This window comes from Camelus dromedarius, chromosome X, assembly GCF_036321535.1.
Source record: "Camelus dromedarius isolate mCamDro1 chromosome X, mCamDro1.pat, whole genome shotgun sequence".
In the NCBI taxonomy this organism is placed as follows: Eukaryota; Metazoa; Chordata; class Mammalia; order Artiodactyla; family Camelidae; genus Camelus; species Camelus dromedarius.
Window position 1 is genome coordinate 70,061,961 of NC_087472.1, and position 6,000 is coordinate 70,067,960.

The window sequence follows — 6,000 nt, forward strand, 5'->3', positions numbered from 1 at the left end:
TCTCTCAGAACTGAGCATGTGGAGAGACGTTCGTTCATCTAGCACAATGGGATCGTGTTGTAGGAGAAGCTTTTACTCAGGTTTCTCATTCTGTTTCCTTGTGCCTTTTTGAAGTCCTGCAGTTTTGTCTGTAAAACCGATTTGGAGCTAGTACCACCCCATATATATGTACGGAGTGTAGTTTGCAACTGTATATAAACTTTGTGTTCCCAACAAGCTAGTTGAACGACGGCTTTCACACACACTTATATCTCAGAAATGAGCATGTCGAGAGACGTTCTTTCATCTAGCCAAAAGGAACAGAGTGCAGGGGAAACTTTTACTCTGGTTTCTCAGTCTGTTTCCAAGTCCCGGTTTGAAGTTCCTGCAGTTTTCACTGTAAAACCGAGTTGGAGCTAGTACCTCCACATAAATTTGTATGGAGAGTAGTTTGCAACTGTATAGAAACTTTGTGTTCCAAACATGCTACGTGAAGGACGGCGTTCACACACACTTAACTCTCAGAAATGAGCATGTGGAGAGCCGTTCGTTTATCTAGCCCAAAGGGAACTGTTTGAAGTTGAAACTTTTACTGTGGATTCTCACTGTCTTTCCTAGTTCCGGTTTGATTTTCCTGCAGTTTTCACTGTAAAACCGAGTTGGAGCTAGTACCTCCCCGTATATATGTATGCAGAGTAGTTTGCAACTGTATAGAAAATTTGTGTTCAAAACAAGCTAGGTGAAGTTCGGCTTTCACACACACTTATCTCTCTAGAACTGAGCATGTGGAGTGAAGTTCTTTCATCTAGCACAAATGCAACTTTATGCAAGAGAAACTTTTACTCTGAATTCTCAGTCGGTTTCCAAGTGCCGGTTTGAAGTTCCTGCAGTTTTCACTGTAAAACCGTGTTGGAGCTAGTACCCCCCCATATATATTTATGGAGTGTAGTTTGCAACTGTATAGACACTTTGTGTTCCCAAAAAGCTAGTTTAAGGACGGCTTTCACACACAACTATGTCTCAGAACTGAGCATGTGAATAGACGTTCGTTCATCTAGCACAATAGGAACAGGTTGCAGGAAAAACTTTTTCTCTGGTTTCTCAGTCTATTTCCAAATGCCGGTTTGAAGTTCCTGCAGTTTACACTGTAAAACCGAGTTGGAGCTAGTATCACCCCATATATTTGTACGGAGTGTAGTTTGCAACTTTACATAAACTTTGTGTTCCCAACAAGCTAGTTGAACGATGGCTTTCACACACACTTATCTCTCATAAATGAGCATGTCGAGTGACGTTCGTTCATCTAGCACAAATTTAACTGGGTGCAGTTGAAAATTTTACAGTGGATTCTCAGTGTCTTTCCTAGTGCCGGTTTAATTTTCCTGCAGTTTTCACTGTAAAACCGAGTTTTAACTAGTACATCCACATATATATGTATGCAGAGTACTTTGCAAATGTATAGAATCTTTGTGTTCCCAACAAGCTAAATGAAGGACGGCGTTCAAACACACTTATATCTCAGACCTGAGCATGTGAAGAGCCGTTCGTTCATCTAGCACAAAGGGAAATGGTTGAATTTGAAACTTTTACTGTGGATTCTCAGTGTCTTTCCTAGTGCCGGTTTGATTTTCCTGCAGTATTCACTGTAAAACCGAGTTGGAGCTTGTACCTCCCCATATATATGTATGGAGTGTAGTTTGCAACTGTATATAAACTTTGTGTTCCCAACAAGCTAGTTGAACGACGGCTTTCACACACACTTATATCTCAGAAATGAGCATGTCGAGAGACATTCGTTCATCTAGCCAAAAGGAACAGGTTGCAGGGGAAACTTTTACTCTGGTTTCTCAGTCTGTTTCCAAGTCCCGGTTTGAAGTTCCTGCAGTTTTCACTGTAAAACCGAGTTGGAGCTAGTACCTCCCCATAAATATGTATGGAGAGTAGTTTGCAACTGTATAGAAACTTTGTGTTCCAAACAAGCTAGGTGAAGGACGGCGTTCACACACACTTAACACTCAGAAGTGAGCATGTGGAGAGCCGTTCGTTCATCTAGCCCAAAGGGAACTGGTTGAAGTTGAAAATTTTACTGTGGATTCTCACTGCCTTTCATAGTGCCGGTATGATTTTCCTGCAGTTTTCACTGTAAAACCGAGTTGGAGCTAGTACCTCCCCATATATATGTATGAAGAGTAGTTAGTAAATGTATAGAATCTTTGTGTTCCCAACAAGCTAGGTGAAGGACGGCTTTCACAGACACTTCTCTCTCAGAAGTAAGCATGTGAAGAGACGTTCGTTCATATAGCACAAAGGGAAAGGTTTGCAGGAGAAACTTTTTCTCAGTTTTCTCAGTGGGTTTCCTAGTGCCGGTTTGAAGTTCCTGCAGTTTTCAGTGTATAATCGTTTTTGAGCTAGTACTTCCCCATATATATGTATGGAGATTAGTTTGCAAATTTATAGAAACTTTGTGTTCCCAACAAGCTAGGTGAAGGACGGCTTTCACACACAATTATCTTTCAGAACTGAGCATGTGGAGTGACGTTCGTTCATCTAGCACAAATGGAACTGGTTGCAGGAGAAACTATTACTCTGGTTTCTCAGTCTGTTTCTTAGTGCCGGTTTTAAGTTCCTGCAGTTTTCACTGTAAAACCGTGTTAGTGCTAGTACCTCCCATATATATGTATGGAGTGTACATTGCAACTGTATAGAATCTTTGTGTTCCCAACAAGCTAGGTGAAGGACGGCTTTAACCCACAATTATCTCTCTAGAACTGAGCATGTGGAGTGAAGTTCGTTCATCTAGCACAAATGCAACTGTTTGCAAGAGAAACTTTAACTCTGAATTCTCAGTGGGTTTCCAAGTGCCGGTTTGAAGTTCATGCAGTTTTCACTGTAAAATCTAGTTGGAGCTAGTACCCCCCCATATATATGTATGGGGTGTTGTTTGCAACTCTATAGACACTTTGTGTTCCCAACAAGCTAGTTGAAGGACGGCTTTCACACACAACTATCTCTCAGAACTGAGCATGTGGATAGACGTTCGATCATCTAGCACAAAAGGAACAGGTAGCAGGAAAAACTTTTTCTCTGGTTTCTCAGTCTGTTTCCTAGTGCCGGTTTGAAGTTCCTGCAGTTTTGTCTGTAAAACCGAGTTGGAGCTAGTACCACCCCATATATATGTACGGAGTGTAGTTTGCAACTGTATGTAAACTTTGTGTTCCCAACAAGCTAGTTGAACGACGGCTTTCACACACACTTATATCTCAGAAATGAGCATGTCGAGAGACTTTCTTTCATCTAGTCAAAAGGAACAGAGTGCAGGGGAAACATTTACTCTGGTTTCTCAGTCTGTTTCCAAGTCCCGGTTTGAAGTTCCTGCAGTTTTCACTGTAAAACCGAGTTGGAGCTAGTACCTCCACATAAATTTGTATGGAGAGTTGTTTGCAACTGTATAGAAACTTTGTGTTCCAAACAAGCTAGGTGAAGGACGGCGTTCACACACACTTAACTCTCAGAACTGAGCATGTGGAGAGCCGTTCGTTTATCTAGCCCAAAGGGAACTGTTTGAAGTTGAAACTTTTACTGTGGATTCTCACTCTTTTTCCTAGTTCCGGTTTGATTTTCCTGCAGTTTTCACTGTAATACCGAGTTTGGGCTAGTACCTCCCCATATATATATATGAAGAGTAGTTAGTCACTGTATAGAATCTTTGTGATCCCTACAAGCTAGGTGAAGGACGGCTTTCACACACACTTATCTCTCAGTACTAAGCATGTGGAGAGACGTTCGTTCATATAGCACAAAGGGAACGGTTTGCAGGTGAAATTATTTCTCAGTTTTCTCAGTGGGTTTCCTAGTGCATGTTTGAAGCTCCTGCAGTGTTCAGTGTAAAATCGTGTTTGAGCTAGTACTTCCCAATCTATATGTATGGAGAGTATTTAGCAACTTTATAGAAACTTTGGGTTCCCAACAAGCTAGGTGAAGTACGGCTTTCACACACACGTAACTTTCAGAACTGAGCATGTGGAGTGACGTTCGTTCATCTAGCACAAATGGAACTGGTTGCAGGAGAAACTATTACTCTGGTTTCTCAGTATGTTTCCTAGTGCCGGTTTGAACTTCCTGCAGTTTTCACTGTAAAACCAAGTTAGAGCTAGTACCTCCCATATATATATATGGAGTGTACTTTGCAACTGTATAGAATCTTTGTCTTCCCAACAAGCTAGTTGAAGGACGGCTTTCACACACAATTATCTCTCAGAACTGAGCATGTGGAGAGACTGTCGTTCATCTATCACAAAGTGAACGGGTTGCAGGAGAAACTAATACTCTGGTTTCTCAGTCTGTTTCCTAGTGCGGGTTTGAAGTTCCTGCAGTTTTCACTGTAAAATTGAGTTGGAGCTAGTACTTCCCCATATGTATGTATGGAATGTAGTTTGCAACTCTATCGAAACTTTGTGTTCCCAACAAGCAATGAAAAGGACGGCTTTCACACAAATTTATCCTCAGATCTGGGCATGTGGAGAGAGTTTCGTTCATCTAGCACAAATGGAACCTGTTGCAGTGGAAATTTTCTCTGGTATCTCAATCTGCTTCCAAGTGCCGGTTTGAATTTCCTGCAGTTTACACTGTAAAATTATGTTGGATCTATTACCTCCCCATATATATGTATGGAGAGTTGTTTGCAACTGTATAGAACTTTGTATTCCCAACAAAATGGGTGAACGACGGCTTTCACACACAATTAACTCTCAGAAATGAGCATATGGATAGACGTTCGTTCATATAACACAAAGGGAACAGGTGGCAGGTGAAACTTTTACTGAGGTTTCTCAGTCTGTTTCCAAGTGCCGGTTTCACGTTCCTGCAGTTTTCAATGTAAAACCGAGTTGGAGCTAGTACCTCCCCATATATATGTATGCAGAGTACTTTGCAACTGTATAGAAACTTTGTGTTCAAAACAAGCTAGGTGAAATACGGCTTTCACACACACTTATCTCTCTAGAACTGAGCATGTGGAGTGAAGTTCGTTCATCTAGCACAAATGCAACTTTATGCAAGAGAAACTTTTACTCTGAATTCTCAGTCGGTTTCCAAGTGCCGGTTTGAAGTTCCTGCAGTTTTCACTGTAAAACCGAGTTGGAGCTAGTACCACCCCATATATATGTACGGAGTGTAGTTTGCAACTTTATATAAACTTTGTGTTCCCAACAAGCTAGTTGAAAGATGGCTTTCACACACACTTATCTCTCATAAATGAGCATATCTAGTGACGTTCGTTCATCTAGCACAAATTTATCTGGGTGCAGTTGAAAATTTTACAGTGGATTCTCAGTGTCTTTCCTAGTGCCGGTTTGATTTTCCTGCAGTTTTCACTGTAAAACCGAGTTTTAACTAGTACATCCACATATATATGTATGCAGAGTACTTTGCAAATGTATAGAATCTTTGTGTTCCCAACAAGCTAAATGAAGTACGGCGTTCAAACACACTTATCTCTCAGAACTGAGCATCTGAAGAGCCGTTCGTTCATCTAGCACAAAGGGAAATGGTTGAATTTGAAACTTTTACTGTGGATTCTCAGTGTCTTTCCTAGTGCCGGTTTGATTTTCCTGCAGTATTCACTGTAAAACCGAGTTGGAGCTTGTACCTCCCCATATATATGTATGGAGTGTAGTTTGCAACTGTATATAAACTTTGTGTTCCCAACAAGCTAGTTGAACGACGGCTTTCACACACAATTATATCTCAGAAATGAGCATGTCGAGAGACGTTCGTTCATTTAGCCAAAAGGAACAGGTTGCAGGGGAAACTTTTACTCTGGTTTCTCAGTCTGTTTCCAAGTCCCGGTTTGAAGTTCCTGCAGTTTTCACTGTAAAACCGAGTTGGAGCTAGTACCTCCCCATAAATATGTATGGAGAGTAGTTTGCAACTGTATAGAAACTTTGTGTTCCAAACAAGCTAGGTGAAGGACGGCGTTCACACACACTTAACACTCAGAAGTGAGCATGTGGAGAGCCGTTC